This window comes from Equus quagga, chromosome 9 (assembly GCF_021613505.1).
Source record: "Equus quagga isolate Etosha38 chromosome 9, UCLA_HA_Equagga_1.0, whole genome shotgun sequence".
Lineage (NCBI taxonomy): Eukaryota > Metazoa > Chordata > Mammalia > Perissodactyla > Equidae > Equus > Equus quagga.
In genome coordinates this window covers 3,878,544-3,897,199 of record NC_060275.1, presented here as the reverse complement: position 1 = coordinate 3,897,199, position 18,656 = coordinate 3,878,544, and the positions used below count along the sequence as shown (strand labels likewise).

Below are 18,656 nucleotides of genomic sequence, written 5' to 3'. Positions count from 1 at the left end.
CCCCAAACAGGAACGGTACAAGAAAGGGAATTTTGGGAGATGCAGTTGAGCCTGGCCCTGTTGACACATTTCACAGCTCCCACGGTGGGTAAACAGAAGGTGCCTACTGTGTGAGTGGATTGGAGATTGCATCCCAGGGAGCTTTGGGTCAGGGTAGATCAGGAAAAGCCTGTGTTCTCTGTGGGAGGTGGGAGTTAGCGAGAGACTTAGATGCTGCAGGTGAGGGTCAAGGTGGGAGACTAACAGGTTCGGATGAGGCTCTAACAGCAGGAATGATAGCTGGCAGGGCAGGCGATGAGAGCAGTAGCAACAAGGACATGGAGTCGGCCACAGGTCCACATCTCAACCACGTGGTCTTAGGTGAGTTACTTATGCTCCCTCTGTCTCTGTCACCTCATTGATAAAAATGGAGAAAATAACAATATTTACGCCTGAAGATTACTATGACCATTAAAGGGGATGGTGCCTGTGAAGTGTCTTAGCAAATAGCATTGGACAAATGCTACTCATTCTTGTTTTAACAGACAATTAGCTCAAAACCTGTCATGTATGTTGTATCTTTTGTTTCTCCCCTTCCCCCAAAAGCTTGAGCACTTGAGACTATCTGCTCTTGCACCCTGACTAAATAAATAGAGAGCCAAAGTGAGAAAGAAAATATTGGGAGAGGGAGATCTGGCTACTATTTCAAAACACTATCCTATAACCCTGTCATCTTTGAGATGCAGCAGCATCCTAGAGTGACTTCGATATTATCAAATAAATTGACTTTACTATATTGTATTTTAATTTATTTACATTCATCATCATCTAATATGGTAACCTTCTATTAACCATCATATTTAATGAATCCTAATTCTCTAGATCTGTCTTATGAGGACAATTCACCGAGGTTGCCAGAAAGCAAAAAAATCAAATTTTGGAAGAATGAATTACTAAAAATATGGAAGCATCATTGGAATCTATTATGTGTAAAAAGCCATAGTCTGTATTTTCCTTGGTGTGTTAAATTTTGGGATATTTTGAAAACTGCATTGTTTCCTCTCTGCTAAATAATTTTGTATAGCTGAATGTTATGGATCTAGACATTTTGGGTGGGCCGGTACCAAATACTGTAATCTAATATGAGTATCTTTTTCTTTCAAATGATGTTGTGAATAAGATGACAGTTAGGAGAGCTGGCTTCTAGTCCAGCCCAAAGAGTACACAGGGCAGGTCACTAGAATTTGCATTAGATTTCTTCTGCGATCTTTTTCATATCTGTACTTTGGAAGTAAATTGATCCTAAATGTGTTTAGTAAGGTCGGAGAAAGAGAAACCATTTCGAGCCTCCAGTGCGGGCAGTCGTGTGGAGTGGAGTCCATGGTCATGGACTCCTGGGGCACATTCCAGGTCTGCGTCTTCCTGGAGCACCACTGGGCAAGTTGCTTATTCTCTCTGGACCTCAACTTTCCATTGGGAAAATGGGCATGATGGTTGTACCACTTCATAGCGTTGTTGCAGCCCTGACACAGCGGTTGGACAAATGTTAGCTAGTGTTGCTATGTCCTCGCATCTAAGGGAAGAGTCACCTCAGCAGCACCCCTCACGGTTAAGAAGACTGGGTGCAGGTGGCTGCGAGTAGCAAAGGTGAAGCGTTGGTGGCTGTTTGGAGGTTCCTGCAGTTTACGGAGAGGTCTGGCTCCTAGTCGAAAGCTTACTCACTGAAGAATACTGGTTGGATTATAATTGCCAAGCATTTTTCCATTTTTTATTACCCTATATTTAGTTAGTTGAATTTTCCAAGATATTTGGTAAAACTCACCAGAAATTTAAAATAAATTGTATTATTCTTTCTTAAATGAAAAAAAATTTTGCCCCCTTTCCTCTTCATCTCCCTTATTTAGTTCATTCGTATCTTTTCTTCAAACATATCCTAGGTTCTGGGTAGCTTTCCAGAATTAAAAAAAAAAAAAATGCCTTTTTGTTTGAAAAGTTCCACCATAGGCTGAAGGGCCTCAGAAAGCTCTTAAATCACCTGGCGAGTGTCCTACAGCCCCAGGTGTGGAGAGCTCCCCCTGCCCGCTGCGTTAGTGTGTCCACATTCAGGGGCTGCCTCTGAATGTGGGAACGTCTCAGCAAAGGTCCTCAACCTTCCTATGTTTTCCACTCTTCTTAGGTCCTTGAGCGCTGGGAAATTTTCAGGAAGGGCAGAGGAAGGAGCAACATCACACATTGTTCTCCTGGCAACAAAAGCCCAGGGAGGTTACAGCACTGGGAACACCAAGAAAGTATGCGAGCGTTGGTCAACAGGGAGAAAGGCAACATTTGAAGGACAAAGGGGACAAGCTGTGCTGGGTTGAATAGTGTCCCCCTGAACTCGTGTCCACCTGGAACCTGTGAATATAACTTTATTTGGAAATAGGATCTTTGCAGAAGAGATGAAGTTAAAAATCGAGTGGGCCCCAACGTGATTAATATCCTTACAAGGAGAGAAAAGATACGAAGAGAGGGACAACGTGAAAGTTCACAGACAGAGGAGAAGGAAAGATATCAAACTCAAATTTTGAACACCGTTTCCCAAAGCTGGCATTGACTGTTTCCAAAAATTATGAATTTTCACAGTCAACTTTAATTTTACCCATTACCAAACATTTCTAATTTGTGGAATATATTTTTATTTTATTTATGGGGTATACTAGGATAATAATGTGTTGTATTTTTCCCTTATACTTTGTTTTTGAAGGAAATATTTATTTAGCAGATGAAGAAGTAGATATGAAAAGATAAAATGCTCAAATAAAGCACCTAGTTCATGAAAAATAAATCATCCCTCTCAACTTCTTTTCCATGTTCAAGACACATCCCACAGCCACACTTTCTCTAGAGCAATCTTTTTTTTCCTCCCCAAAGGCCCCCAGTACATCGTTGTATATTGTAGCTGTGAGTTCCTCAGGTTGTGTCTAGAGCAATCTTGATGAGTGTGTAAGGAATGAAAAAATGTTATTTTGATTCTTCTGTCCCCTGATGATTTGTGTTTCTTTGTAAACTGAAATGTTGAGAGTCAAATAGATTGTATCAGAAACAACAAAGTGGTTAAAGAAACAGAGAGATGGAAAGATGTTGAAAAGGCAGGTCTGCAGGACTGTTTGTAATGGATTCTATAAACACTCTCTTTAGAAATGTTTCTTTCCTAACACAAAAGAAACAAGAAAAAGAGTTTTCAGCGGCCTCCATGACAAGATGTAATGTCCCATCATTTCTATTAAGATCTCAGTAGTAATATGGAAGCATTGGCATTTAATAGAAACAGATTTGAGGTCAGGTGGTTTTTTAAAAATAGTTCTCTCCTTGCTTGGAAAGGAACGTAAGTTAGAGAGTAATCCATCAATCTTTTAGAGTGGTTTTAAACTTCTACCAGCCTGGAAAATTTCCCCCATACTTACCAGAAGTAAGACAGTGACATATCTGATGGCACTGAGCTTCAGAGTCATGAGTTTTATTTGGAAATGCTTTTCAAAGTGCTACTTGCCCTGTCTCAACTCTTTAAAACAGGGCTGACTTTATTGCATCTTTCGTTCTGAAACCTCTATCAATTCCTGTGTCTTGAATATGTGCGATTTTACAATTGACGTAGATCTTTTTCTCACTTATTTATAATGTGAGAAACACCATGGATTTGTGTGTTTCTTCTTCCACGTTTCCAGCATCCTGTAGGCTCAAGGATGGTGGCAGCACCATGATCTATGGTTTGGAAAACAGTCGCCAGGTTGCCATTCAGATCGCCTGCTGCGTTGACAGACAGGAAAAGAACGAATCAATGAAATCTCAACCAGTTCAGACACTTTATTCTATGCTTATTTTAGCTTCTCAACTACTCCAAGGGCCAGAAGGCCAAAGAAAAAAAGCTAAGTTACTAATAGTGGTAGTAGTTAAAAGAGATTGAGCTGTTCTTTAAGAATGAGGCACTGTGTATTTGATATCCTGTTTTCATTTCCTTTGGCTGGGTCATATGCTTGTGCTATTTTTAGTTTTTTGAGGAACCTCCATACTGTTTTCCATAATAGCTGTATCAGTTTACATTCCCACCAACAGGGCACAAGGGTTTCCTTTTCTCCACCTCCTCAACAACACTTGTCTCTTGACCTTAAACTTGCACTGTTATATGTCAATTACATCTCAATAAAAACAAAACTGAGGCACGTGGTAAGAACTCTCCCGGAGGCCCGTACTGCTCAGCCTTTCCTAAGGTGTGTGCCCGGGAATGGTGCAGCCGCAGACGAGGCAGTGCTCCAGGGAACAGTATTGAGCAACATTGCTTCCAGCCATCAACCTCAAGCGTTCATTGGCTTAAGTCCCGCAACCTAACAAGGGTCTTGCTGAAATCTCCCACTTCCCCATCCTGGAGAGAAAATCATAATAATTGCTCTGGTTGTGAGGGAGACGGAAGCTAAGTTCCCATGCCCCTCGATTTGTGGTCCCTCAGAGAGGCCCTCGGCCACTCCAAGACAATGTAGCCTTGAATTTGAGTTTGGTTTTCTTTGCCTTCACCTTCATAGAGATTACCCTGTCTAGGGTTCAGATGCTCACTGAAATGTCTACCAGCTGGGTAACAAAAAGCAGGAATACACAAATATAAGATGTGAGAAGCATAGGTAACCCCAATTTGAATAATCTTCTCTAACTGATTGAACTCTGGCTTCGCAGAAGGCATGTTGTCCTGTCTCTCCTCCCTGCTCCCGGGAAGTTTTGCATTTCTGTTTTAATGTTGCTCCTCATTAAAATGAGTCGTAGCGTGAAACAGTGTTTGCCTCTCTCTCCCCTCCTTATTAAAAATTTAAAAGAACATTACCCCCCAGAATAGCTTTATCAGTTTGCAAATACAGGAAAGTGTGTTTCCATCATTTACTCATTTTTGGATCTTATCTATCAAATTTAGCTAAGCAGAGGCTGTGCCTAACTCTTAACTTTGCACAGTGCTTAGCACATAGATCATATCTAATGTATGAAAATAATAATAGCAAATGTATAAAGTGATTATGAAGATACATCGCCACGGCTAATACTGATAGTAAATCCTCAAAAGAGGATTTCTTTTCTCCTGTGCATTAGGAGGTGGGGCACCCGGGCTACAGCACCAGTGGGGCACGGTGGCCTGTGTGACAGCTGAACGCTGTCCAGGGGGTCCTGACTTCTCAGTTCAACCGAATGTAAAGAGGTGAGGGCCCCTCGGTTTCCGTGCTCACTCAGCTGTTCCTGTAGACAGGGAACTCAGCTTCTGCTGTGGACTAAGGGTGGGGAGGCTGATTCATGCCCCCTCCCACTCTCGTAAGATGAAGGGACAGCAGTGTAAGCTCCTTATAGACTGTCTCCACAACCATCTTATGCTAAAATTTTTCTGAGCCTAATGAATTCGCCGATGTCTGTTGTTTCATTGAAAACATGAACTAGATATGCCTTGTAAGAGTAAATCTGAATGCCTTTCCAGACTGGCAGATTTCTGGTAATATTAAACATAGTGTGTTAGTCCAGCCATATCCAGATGTAAGCTGTCACTCGGACAGGCAATAGGTCATATTCCAACTTCTATTTTTCCAGATGTCTACATGGTTTATTAACTGCTTTTCTCCCTAACTTGAATGTCTTACATATTAAACATGTTCGTAGGGATTTATTTGTGTGTTTATTTATTTTGTTCTTTCCCTTCTTCTAAAAGTAATTTAAGCCAACTTAGAAGAATATAAACAATGCAACAAAATGACAGAATAGAAGTAATTGAGGACACTTTAGGGAAGGAAAAAAAAGAAGTAAAGTTCGTAACGGAGTGAGTTAATGCACAACCAGCTACTCTTGAAGTCTGTACCTGTCAGGGTTGGGGACAAACAGGGTCATGCATGTCGTGGCAGCCAAAACAAAGAGAGAAAGGACACAATTTGCGTGATTCACTATGTCTATAAAGTTAAAAGATATTTGCTAGGAGAAGTATCGTCATCCCGACCACTGCAGCTAGTGAGAATTTTGTTTGTGAGTTCACACAAAGAGGACGCCGTATAATGCCAGGAACAGCAGCCTCAATAGCTTACCCTCCAGAGGGGCCATTTCTTGGAACATCCCTCAGTGCGGTCTGAATACAAAACATCGAAGTGTCACTCAGGTCAGGCAGTTCCACAGGGGCAGAAACAAGGAGGTCTGGCTACACAAGTCCCTGCTGGCTTGGTTAAACCAGAAGTAGATTTTAAAGCACAGAAGAGGTTGGATGGCATGTTGCTCAGGCTCTTGTGCATCGACCAGGCTTTTGGTGAGCATCACACAATAGGGAGCTTGAGGTTTGACTTCCCGGGCGACAAGTGCAGTGTGGTTCCTCTGTGTGGCTGGATAAGGGCACAGTTGCGTGCTTTACTAGTCAGCCATGCTGGGAGGAGAATGAGATCCTCTCCCAACAGTGAAGGAGCCTGATAAGAACATGTGCCTGTCAGTATGGCTGTCTGCTTCCCCGTAAGGAGGATCTGAGCAGGTAGACCAGAAGGACGACCTGGGCCTAAGCAAGAGAAAGCACATGTGTTCTAAATACTGATCTTGTCCGGGTAAGGAAATGTGCTGAGTCTCATCCTACTTGAATAGCTTCATGAAGGAGCTTAGATTGATCCCTGTTCTGAACGTGAATCCCTAGGAGAGGATTCGACAGATTCTAGAATGGAGCTGCTGAAAGACATTCTACTCTATTTACTCAGCTTTCCATGTATGCATGCTTCAGAATTCGGTGACAGCTGCCAGTCTTTACTCACGGTTCCTCATAGCCTTTATCTGCAGCAACTAGGAAATATACTTGTTACTGAGTGACAACCGATAATGACATAGAAAAGACTGCAGCTCAACCTCTAGCACGGAAGTGAACATGCTCACAAACGTCTTCCATAGCAAGAAACATTAACAGACAATCTGACACAATTTGCCACAGCCCTAGGATGGCGGGGTAAAGAGGAGCTGGAATAATCAAAGACAAACAGCTCCCTTTGAACAAATGTGTCACATAGTATATGAGACAAGGAGACCAAGTTAAAACGCATTGTGGTTTCTTAGGAGCTATTTGAGGCTGGACCTCAAAGGCCTTGCAGCCCCCATGTGGTCTTTTTAACCACAAAGAGGTATCACACACACACACACACACACACACACACACACACACATACACATTGGGAAGGGGACCCACCTGAAAGAATACTCAGGGCCAGGGAAACACGGATTCCCGCCTTAACTCTATCACCTTCCCACCATGTAGGTTTGGACAAGCGCATTAACATCTTTGTGTTTCAGATGCCTTGTTGTGAAAATGAGTAATATTGAATTAGATATTTTCTAAGAATCCTTAAAACTCAGTGAACCTTTGGAGTTAGGCACAAAATCTTTCATTTAAGGTGATGTTTTCATTCCTAAAATAGAAAGTAGAGAAGAAGAGGAAATATTTCACCTGATAACAAATACAACTAGTAAGGTCATTTCTCGAAGGAGAGCCACTTGAAAGATGGAGAGATAATATCTGATGACAGTGTTCTAATGTAATGTTGTTTCATACAGGAAAAATAAAGTGTGTTTTTGCTTCTTTAAAATCAAGTTTAAAAAATAATTCATGTGATTCTCATTAATAAGTTCAAACACATCTTACTGGGGTGAACTTATCTTACCATGCTATCTCATTGAAGGAATAGGAAAATATCGCCAATTTACTGCAATAAGGTAATTACTGTAATAAGATAAATGTTAACTTTTTAATGAAAACCACTGTACTTGAGTAATTACCCTTCTGGGGACTACTCCATATATGATTTCTTTGCAATTATTAAGATTAATTCACTTTTTTAGTAGGAAGAGACCAAAATTCTAAGCCAAATGATCATTTTTATAAGCACATTTTCAAATGTCCTAGAACTTAAAAAGAGGGAGAGAGAAATGGATTTAAGTCTTTTTTCCAAATCTATTTTATTAAGTCAGAGGCTGTCAAGTGCCCAGGTTCAGTTAAATGCAAATAAAAGTAACAAAAGCTTGGTAAGAATAGATGTGATTAAAAATAGGAGTGTCCATTGACCATCAGCTATAGCACCACCGTAGAGAGTGAAAATTTAATTAGAACTTTCTTTGTTCACAAATCCACTAGCTTTCCATAAATAACTCATTGCATGAACATCCTAAATGCATAAATAGATGTGTGACAGCACTATAACTTCAGCATTCCTGTGGATTCTGCACGCCTCCAGGATGCTATTTAAGGAGGATTATCGCAATATCAGCTTAACGTTAAAAGTAGCACAGCTAATGAAACAGCAAAACCCAACCCAAGTAGTACCTGGAGAGCATAAGTTTTACATCAAGATGTTTCATGTTCACATTTGTTTTTGTTAACACGGGGTTTGCTCGGCCTGATCGTATCTCTGTCTCAGAGGAAACGATGGGCTTGCTCGTCAGAGTTCTTTCCTGATCTCTGGATGTCACTTCTATTTCTAACCAACAGAGGAGCCTAGGAGGAAGAAGTAAGCCTTTCTTGTGTTATCAGGTTGGTGGATTTCAGCATTGCTTTCTGGAGAGCATCCCACTGGGATTTGGTGTGGGTCTGAGGGACTCCAGCCAACACGTGATCTGAAGGGAATATTCCTTTAAAAACGTGAACTCCTTGCCCAACTCTTACTTGCTCCTTTTTTAGAGTGGCTCAGCAAAAGACAAGAGAAAAGCTATTTATTAAATCTATCTAATTATAATCTATCCATCCATCCATCCACTCATCTCTCTCTCTCTAATCAAGTGTACCATTCTCAATGCTGTCATGTTGAGAAAGGGCAAGAAGAGCAGCTCCTCCGTTACTGTCGTCTTTTCTGGTTTTCACCACATTCTGCCAAGTCGAATGAAACAGTCCAATCACCTACTACAATCTCGCTGCATTTCACCCATTTCCTGACCCCGCCAAGACAGGAGCAGAGCTCAGAGGGAGCTTGGTTTAGAGGAACAGCAAGGGAGAATCCTCCTGGTGTTGGCCCTCAACCCCATTCCTAGAGCTCAGGAGAAAGGAGCCCAGTGCAGAGCTTAGGACCGTGGATGCCGGAGCCAGACTGCCCCTAATGTACTGCTCGAGATCGGAGCCAATAACTGGACCTCACCATGCCTCAGTTTCCTCATCAGTCAAATGAGGAAAAGAGTGCTCATCTCATTTGAGGTTGCTCACCTCAGAGTGCATGACACATTGTAAGCACCATATAACTATCAGCTATCATTACTATTGAGTGAAGTTAAAATGCAGGATAGTTAGTATAATGTGACAGTCAAACTTCTAAAGATGCCCCCAAAGGTTCTCAACCTCTGGTTATTCAATCAAACAGTGATCTAGGCACTGCTGTGAGGGGGCTAGGGAGATGATCTTAGTGGTCCTGGTCCAGTCAAGGGAGCCCTTTAAGAGCAGAGAGTTTTCCCAAGCAGGTGCAGGAGGAGAAGTAGCAGAGATTTAAAGAATGAGCAGGACTCATCATGCCACTGCTAGCTTTGAAGATGGAGCATCTGAGAAGAAATGTGTGTGGACTCTGGGAGCAGAGGCCCACCCTGGCCAGCTGCCAGCTAGGAAATAGGGCCTCAGTCTCACAACCACAAGAAACTGGATTCCACCAACCACCTGCTTGAGTGCAGAAGGATCGTCTCCCACGGAGATTCCCGATGAGAGTCCAGCTCAGCTGACACCATAATTTTGGGCTTGTGAGACCCTGAGTGGAGAAGTCAGTTGAGCCCACCTGGTCTTCCAACTTACAGGAGCGTGAGCTAATAAATGGGGTTGTTTCAAGCTGCTAAGTTTGAGGAAATTGTTATGTGGCAACAGAAAACTAATATACAACTTGGCGTGCCAGTAGAGTAAGGTAATGAGAACTATATTCCCTTTAGGATATTTTACACTAACTCTAACAAGAGTAGAACTCATAGGAGGGTTAAATTGTGGAGAAGACTTGGAGGGAGGGGGGCGCTGTAGCTGCCTCGGATGTGAAGGCCATCTGTCTGAGCCATGTCTCAGGTACCTGATCACCAGGGTTGCTTGTCCATCTGTCTTCTTTACATTCTGGAATGAGTCTCACATGGGAGAGAGTTTAGGGTTGTTCTGTGTAATCCAAAAGGAAAATCCTGTGGATCAATGTGCCATATGAAGCAGGCCTAGCCGCCATTCAGAACTATTAATGGCGACATGGGTCAAATCAGAAAATTGGGGAACAAGACACAGGCTGAATCACTATTGTAACCAAGCCTGTTACATATGTCCACTAACCCCAGGCCCACGTTCTCCTCCCTGGGAATCTGGAAGGTCATAATTTCTAGCACCTGCACTTAGGTGGCCATAAGGTGAGTCCTAAGCAATATGAGCAGAAACGATGGCCATTACTTCCTCGTGGTTCTCCATTGTCTTTGCCCTGGCTCGGTGACCAAGGAGGCCTTGGGATCAATGGGCAGGGCTAGGGGCTAGGATAGCAGCCTGGATCCCTGAGTCACAACATGAAGGACAACTGTCCTGGGAAGTTGCCTACATTCCGTTGGATAATTAATGAATGAGAAATTAATTTTTTCTGTGTTTTGTGGCTATTTGTTACTGCACTATAACCTAGACTATCCAGCTACTCAACAAAACCATTGGAAGCGTGGGTTTAAGTATCAGATGGACTTAAATGTGTGAGTTCTCAGACCATTTCATCTAAGAGCCTTGATTTTCTGACATCAAGTTGTATCAACTAGTCAATGACAATTGCAGAGACATTAATAATAAGTACTGCTAATATTAATTGTGGACCTAATATGTGCCAAGCACCATGCTGCACACTATATGCATATATGCATACTGCTTCCTATATCCTCACAGCAATCCCATCAAGTAGGCACTATTCTTATTCTCCTTATAGGGAGGAGGGAGCTGAGGCAAGAGGGACTGACGAACTAGCCCAACGTCACACTAGCGGCAAATGGCAGATCTGGGAAGGGGAGCTGGGTCTCCAGGACATAACTTTGTCCTGCAAGCACAGCACATGGAGCAGATGGCACATAGCATTCTAGATGTCTTTGCAAAAGAGAAGGTGGCGTTTTCTGTTTGTTTCCTGATCCTCTCTCTGCTAACGCCACTTAATTGCTTGCATTAGCCTTGCATGACACCTTCAAGGAGCTGTCAAACTTCTCTTACAGGGTCTTAATTACTATTTCAGGGTACATAATGATAAATAAATGGGGATAAAAATGTGGTAGATTTTAAAAGGCCACAAATTGTTTGAAGCTCCTCCTATGAAAAGGGGGAGTCTCTTTAGCCACCTTGAATCTGCACTGGCCCTAAGACGGGCTTTCTCCAGTAGAATGGAGCAGAAAAGACATCGGGTACCTGCGAGCCTCAGCCTCCAAGAAATCCTGCAGCTCCTGCTCTCGGGAAGCCTCCATCATGCTGTGTAGCAGCTGTGACCACAGACCACGCAAAGGCAGAGAGGCTCCACTCTTCAGCCTTTCCATCCAGCTGAGGCCCCAGACATAAGAGTGTGGCCATACTCAACCTCCTGGCCCTGCCGAGCCACCCACTGACTAACGTCTCAAGGACCGTAGGACCAACCTAGGGGAGCCTGAGAAGGACTAAGTCATTGCTTCTTTTTTCAGCAATATTGATACTTTAATAAAGTTGAATTCTTTTATTAAACCTAAGAAAACCCTAGAAAATTCAGTTTAGGAAATTCTCCTAGATTAACTATAGGAAGTAGCCCTCGTGACCTCAAAGAGATGTTTTTTTAATCCCATTTGCTAAATCTAATTATTCCATCATTGATTTTGGAAATAATAAAAGGTAATTTTTCCATCAATTGGTCAAAATTCAATTTCATTTATCACTAGGAGATAAAAAGGTGTCTATTCCCTTACTCGACTCTATTTTGTTCATTTTCTGAGTAGTCGAATAGCATTACATGCGAAGTATCTTTTGGGAAATAATTCTGTACTTAATGTTAGAGCCTGTTAGACCTCACATGCTTGGGTAGGTCACGGAGGGTCAATTATTGGTCATTTCTGAGAACTCTCTTCTTATGTGCTGCTGGAAGTGTCACCAGAGATTTACTGCTGCCATATTGAGCCAACAACCTGGCATGGAGGGACTCTGTCTTTTGGAGAGGATATAAAAGTAAAGAAGTGAGCACTCAGGTACATGAAAGAGTTCATGGCGTTTAGTTGATCCTAACATCTTGGAGAAATCCCAATCATAGTAATGGCAGTCGCTTGTGCTTTTGTTATAAGCAATTAAGGCATCTACTGTTTAGTTCTGTTTAGTTCTCTTTAACTCATCACTTCTGTCTAGTCAACTGGTTCTTGTATTGCTGAGTGATCAGATGCTGCTTAGGCCAGGGTCTGCAAACTTTGTTCTGTAAAGGGCAAAGAGTAAATATTTTAGGATTTGCAGGCCAAGAGGTAAAATTGAAGACATTATCTTGGTATTTATGTAATAAAAAAGAAAATATATTTCCACAAATATTTTGATGAAATTCAAGATATAGTAATAACAATTGAGCACAATATTTTAGGTCAAAAGCTAACGAAAAACATGGAATTCTTTGCAGCATAGCATGTCATGTAATTGGGGTTCTACGTTAGTGTTCCTTATGATCAAATCAAGGCAAATGTTTATCTGTAAAACCATTCTTAACTTGCAGGCCATCCAAAGGTAGTCAAGGGCTGGGCTGGATGGGACCCCCAGGTTGCAGTTTGCCAGTGCCTGGCTTAGATGATGGCTCCGTCTATACTCAGGTGGCAAATAGGCTTCCTCATCCAAATTGGGTCAATGGGTGGTGGACACTGCAAGTGTGGTGCCAAGCAGGATTGGGCCACAGAGTTGGGTCTCGGGAGGAAGGTGTACCTCTGGTTCCCACTGGCTGCCCAGGGAATGACAACCTTAGCACCACTGCTTATCAGATCCCACTCTACATATGGCTTTGTAGATTGGTTGCTCTGGTTGGGTAGAGCATCCTTTTATGAAAGTTCTCAAGTTCTCTGGCCCCGTGGAAGGGAGAGGATTTTTCTTATATGATAGTTTTACTCCTCACCTTGTTGAGTGTAGCCGACTGGTCTGCCCTCACCTAGCTGTCCGGGGAGGCCTGGGCTACAGCGACTGGCCCAGCACTCCCTTCGTTTAAGTGCCCATTGTTCTCTCATCTTATTTTTCAACAGACTCGCAAGATTTATTCTGAGCCCGTTTTAGTCTGTTAACACGTTATTGGTAGAAAGCCTTGGGAAAATTGTTTTAAAACAAACAATTTTTAAAAGTCACTTTTCATTTGAATGGATCATTGAAAATCTGAATATTATGGCTTGATATTTCAGTCTAATTGAAACTAATTTAAATTATTTAATGGTAAATATACATAGACTCTTCGCATCGCAATCTGTTCAAGCCGCTGCACCACGGCAACTTAATTGCTTTGAACCTGGTGCTTTGAACGCTCAATCAGAACAAAATTTACGTCAGGCCGGCCTGCAGCAAGCTGGACTGATTTGTGTTCAGAAGTTACAAATTGTTCTCTCTCAAGAGATCCAGGCCTGCAGTCTAGGCCAAGTGGACAAGCAGTTGGTGTGCATTTTGCTGGGAGTGAATGTTTGGACTTTCTGATCTTCAAACATTTCAGCCCTGGGATCTGAGGTCAAAAGCATGAGTTGGAGTATCACAGATCATACCACCCTTCTAAGCCAGCTAGTTAAAAGTATGTCTTCATATAGGAAATGAGAGATCATGTACAAACTTACCACTGCCACCAGAAAAAGCCATGCCATACGTTTATCATACAGTCTGAGGATTAATATTACATCTCTCTACTGCATTTAACTCTTGTCAATCACCTAAATATTACATAGGCACATGTATAATGAGTACATGCATTTGATATGGACCTTGCTTAATACCATACGGTTATCAACTGTAAAATATTTTTCATAAATTTCATAGATTTTAAAATGCGACCACACTATGGTCTAAAACTCTAATCGAAGACCTTACTTGTAGGGGTATGGGTATTTAGCAATGTATTCAACAGAGCTCCTAGCCTGGGACAGAATTTAGAGCATCCAACAGGGACTCCTTATCTGTAAAAAATATTCTTTTAGCCCAGGTGCCTAGCACACCTGAAGCCCTCCAGCTGCACAATGTCTGGCTTGTAAGCCAGACGCACCGAAAGACAGATTCTGCTGGTCCTTAAGTCATGACGCACAAAAGAACTCTTGAGGGAGCTGCCCTGAACCATCCCTGCGCCTGCAGGCAGAGGACTGCGGTGCGTGCCCGGGGACTTGCCTGGAGGAAGTTGTGGGAAGTCAATGCAAATGAGAGCTGCTTCCTCGGGAGCAGACAGGAAGCTTCAGGAACCTCGAAGGCAGACATGCATCAGAGGACAGCACTTATGCCCGGCCAGACCAATATCACTCCACGACATTTCAATCCACTGACTGGGAACTTCAGCTTCCGTCTTTAACCTGCACGCCACAATGAGAAGGAGACAGAAAAACTACTGCCTGCACATTTCTGTTAGTTAAAAAAACTTTAAAAATTCTAGAATTTAAATTTGAGGAAAAAGGTGGTTCAGTAACAAATCTTAGATCTGTGTTGTTGATTTTTTTAAAATTGAAGTATAATTTACAGAGTAAAATTCACTCTTTTTTTAAATCTATGGGTCTTAACAAATGCAGGGTCATATAACCACTGTCACAATCAAGATACAAGAGAAGATTTCTGTACTCCCTCCTTGGTAGTCATCCCTCTTCTAACTATCAGCCCCTGGCAGCCAAGGACGCATTCTCTGTTCCTGTAGCTTTGCCTTTTCCAGAATGTTATATAAAATTATACAGCACATAGTCTTTTGAGTCTGGCTTCTTTCACTTAGCGCGTAACTCACTCGAGATTCATCCATGTTGTTGTGCGTGTTCCTTCCTTTGTTTTTTTTGAGAGAAATGATATATTTATTTGCGCACTTTTTTATTGCAATAAGAACAAATAAGATGAGCTCTATCCTCTCAACAGATTTTGAAGTGCACAGTACAGTATTGTTAACTATAGGCGTGACGTTCCATGACAGATCTCTGGAACGTACTCATCTTGCATAACTGAAACTTCATAGCCCCTGAACAACAACTTCCACTTCTCGCTCCCCCCAGTCTCTCGCAACCACCATCCTACTTTCTGTCTCTGTGATTTTGACTGCTTTAAGCATCTCATGTAAGTGGAATCATACGGGATTTGTCTTTCTGTGACTGCTTATGTCACTTAGAATAACGTCCTCCAGCTTCATCCATGTTGTTGCATATGACAAGATTTCCTTCTTTTTTAAAGCAGAAGAATATTCCATTGTGTGTATATATATATATGTACACATAATGGAATATATATATATGTGTATATATACGTATATACAATGGAACATGTATATGTATATATGCAATGGAATATTCATATACGTATATATATATATACATATTTTCTTTATCCATTCATTGCCTTCAAGTGTCTTTTGATGGACACTTAGATTGCTTTCACATCTTGACTATTGTGAATCATGCTTTGATGAGCGTGGGCATGCAGATATCTCTTCAAGATCCTGATTTTAATTCCTTTGGATAAACACCCAAAAATGGGATTGCAGGATCTTGTGCTAGTACTATTTTTCATTTGGGGGGAACCTCCATACTGTTTTCCATAGTGCCTGCACCGTTTTACATTCCTACTAACAGTGTACAAAGGTTCCAATTTCTCCACATCCTCAGCAACACCTGTTATGTTTTTTTATATAATAGCCATTCTAACAGGTGTGAAATGATCTGTCATTGTGGTTTTGATTTACTGGTTTTGAATATCTTTTCATGTATCTCTTGGCCATTCATAGGTCTTTTTTAGAGAAATATTTATTCAAGTCCTTTGACCATTTTTTAATAGGATTATTTGGCTTTTTGCTACTGAGTTGTACAAGTTCCTTAGATATTTTGGGTATTAACCCCTCAGCAGATCCATGATTTGTAAGTATTTTCTCCCGTTCGTCCATGTTGTGTGTGTGTCACAATGTCTTCCTTTTTATCACCAAGTGGTATTCCTTCGCGTGGCTATATCACAGTTTGTTTAATCCCTTCACCAACTGAAAGACACTTGGAGTGTTTCAAGTTTGGGTGATTATGAATAAAGCAGCTATAAATATTTGAGTACAGTTTTTTTGTGTGTGAAAAGATAATTTTTCATTTCTTTTGGGTAAATACCTACCCAAAAGAAATCAAGGAGAGGTTTGCTGGATCACATGGTAAATATATGCTTAACTTTTTGAAAAACTATGCAGTTTATTTTCCAGTCAACACAGACTAAGGATATATGGTGTTTCCTTTAAGAGCAAAGGATAAAAATTCTTTCTATTAGGAAATTCGTCTTCACAGAAACAGTGACTAGAAATAATGCATGGAAAAGCAGAATCAGAAGAATTGTAAATTTTGTTTGGTCCAATCTCTGCATTTTTCAGAACAAGGAAACTGAGGCCCAGAGAGATGGAGCCCGTCCACATACGTACAATGAGGAAGGACAGAGCGCCATGGAGGCTGGACCTCTGGGCTCCACTTCTGTTTGCGGTCTCTGTGCTGCATGCTTTTTGTGGAGTTGTCTATGAATTAGAGAGAGGGGAGGAAAATCTATTTATGGAAAACATGCCCTATATTTTAAGGAATAAGTAGGGTATAGGAGTGAAAGGATGCAGATAAGTTATTTACATTAATCAAATTCATTAAGAAATGATTCAACTCTCCGTTTCCTTTAGCCCAATTACGTATGTATCTAAACTACTATATTTTAGTCCATCTCTCTTTTCTGGAGAATAGTTAATACAAGCATTAATACATTTGTGTTTATCTTAATTATTATTAAATTCCTATATATAAAAATCGAAAATTTGTATCTATCAAAGCTCACTGTAGTAGCCCCTGACACAGAGCCATCACCATGTTCTGAATTTTGTTAGGAGCCCATTCGCTTGATTCAAGTGCCGATTATTGGCTGAAGTCACAGTGACTGCAGAGAAATTTTCTAATAAACATCTGAGATTAAGTACCATTGCTGACAGTAAAATTATAATTTGTAGACTAAAGATGCATTCAATTATGATCACTGAGAGAGAGAAAAAATAAGGGGAGAAAAACAAAATATGAAAACCACATGTACCAAGGAAAAGCAAGGTCTTCGAAAGTAATTCAAATCTTAATTCAACAATCCATTTTTAATCTCCCACATTACGGTCATTTACTGGGTGACCATTTCAGAGTTGCAAATATCCAGTCTTTGGGCCAAAGCCGTGGGGGTAATTGCTTTATCACTGGGTAAGATATATCACTGATGTCTGCTCTAGACTCAGCAAGAGTGTTGGTAACCAATATCTAAAGCTGCATTTCTGGATAGGACTCAGGCTGCCTGAAGTCTTCCTACTAAGATAGCTTACTTTGTCTCATACCTTCACAAAGTGTTTAAAATATGTTTATGCCTTGAACAACTACTTCTACTCTCTAGTTCCGTAACGTGGTCATGTGGTTTTGAGGGAGAATCTAGGAAACAGCCAATGCATCTGTTGCTGCCAACATCCTAGAAATTCCTAATGTCAACTGGTGTGTAAAGTAAGAGCTGCTCTGCAGGATAAACGACCGCTCCAACCTCAGACTTACCCCAGCCCTCTTCATTCTACTTTCCTGCATTTCACCTGGGCCCTTCTTCCTGCCGTTAGCACTCTGCTCTGCTGGCCTCAGGTGTGTTCCAATTATTCTGGAATAGTCTGCCCTGGCAGTCAGAACCCAAAGTTCAAAAACCCTCCGTTGTTCCTGGTACAGATGAGACAGGCTGGGGCTTTCACAGAAGCCACGTTAAATAGGAAAGGAGGGCGGAGAAGAGTGGATTGCAGCGAGTGCCGGTGGGGGATGACTTTAACCCTTCCACACCCATCTTACTTCCTGGGCCACTGAGTTCTGTTTCATTTCACATGGCTTCCTAAAGCACAAAGAGGTTCCACCTCAGTCTTTTCTCTTCCCCTTTTCTCTCTTGAATCCAAATACCTTTTCATTTTTCTCAGTTTGCGTTCGCAATCTGAGAAACATACTTGGAACCCAGCCCTCAGAAATCAGGCACGCCCTCTCCATCCAGGGGAGATTCCCCCCTGCTCCCTCTGACAGTGATGGCCTCGCCCTCGGTAGTTCTGTTTCCTCACATACCTAAGCTTCACAATGACAGTGAGACACATCCAAAAGAAGTCCACGCCTGCGCAAACAGGAGAGTGGATCACCAGGATTTAGTGGGCCCTGCTCAGGAGGGCAGTCACGTGCTTTCCATCCCAGGGGCTGGCCTTGAATGCAGTCAGGCAGTGCTCTTTCTCATGACCTTTGGGCTCAGAGCTCTCTCCTCCAGGACTGGCACAGAGGAGCCTAGTAAGCACAGGCACGTTGCCAGCAGCTGTCCCCCTCTTCATCATGGAAGGCCCTGGAAATCACTCATGCACATGGCAAGCAAGCGTGTCAGCTTTTGTTTGTTGTTCAGCCTGTGCCAGCTGGTGAGCTGCTACCACGGCTTGTCCTGGCCTCCTCGGCTCCTCATGCCCAGCTTACGTGTTTATGCAAACAAAACACATCACCCCGAGGAGGTGCCCTCTCGG

General features: G+C 42.0%; 2 long non-coding RNA genes across 2 annotated transcripts; both read right to left on the bottom strand.

Moving 5' to 3' along the window:
• Nucleotides 1–3,641: 3,641 nt before the first annotated feature.
• LOC124244354 (uncharacterized) lies at nt 3,642–12,374 on the bottom strand. The gene is made up of 3 exons (XR_006889976.1): nt 8,318–12,374; nt 7,187–7,406; nt 3,642–3,765 (listed from the first exon to the last, which is right to left on the bottom strand). It is a non-coding gene; the product is annotated as an uncharacterized LOC124244354 (long non-coding RNA).
• A 1,919-nt stretch (nt 12,375–14,293) lies between these two features.
• On the bottom strand, nt 14,294–17,937 carry LOC124244353 (uncharacterized). Its single transcript, XR_006889975.1, has 2 exons — nt 17,680–17,937; nt 14,294–14,472 (listed from the first exon to the last, which is right to left on the bottom strand). It is a non-coding gene; the product is annotated as an uncharacterized LOC124244353 (long non-coding RNA).
• Nucleotides 17,938–18,656: the final 719 nt, after the last annotated feature.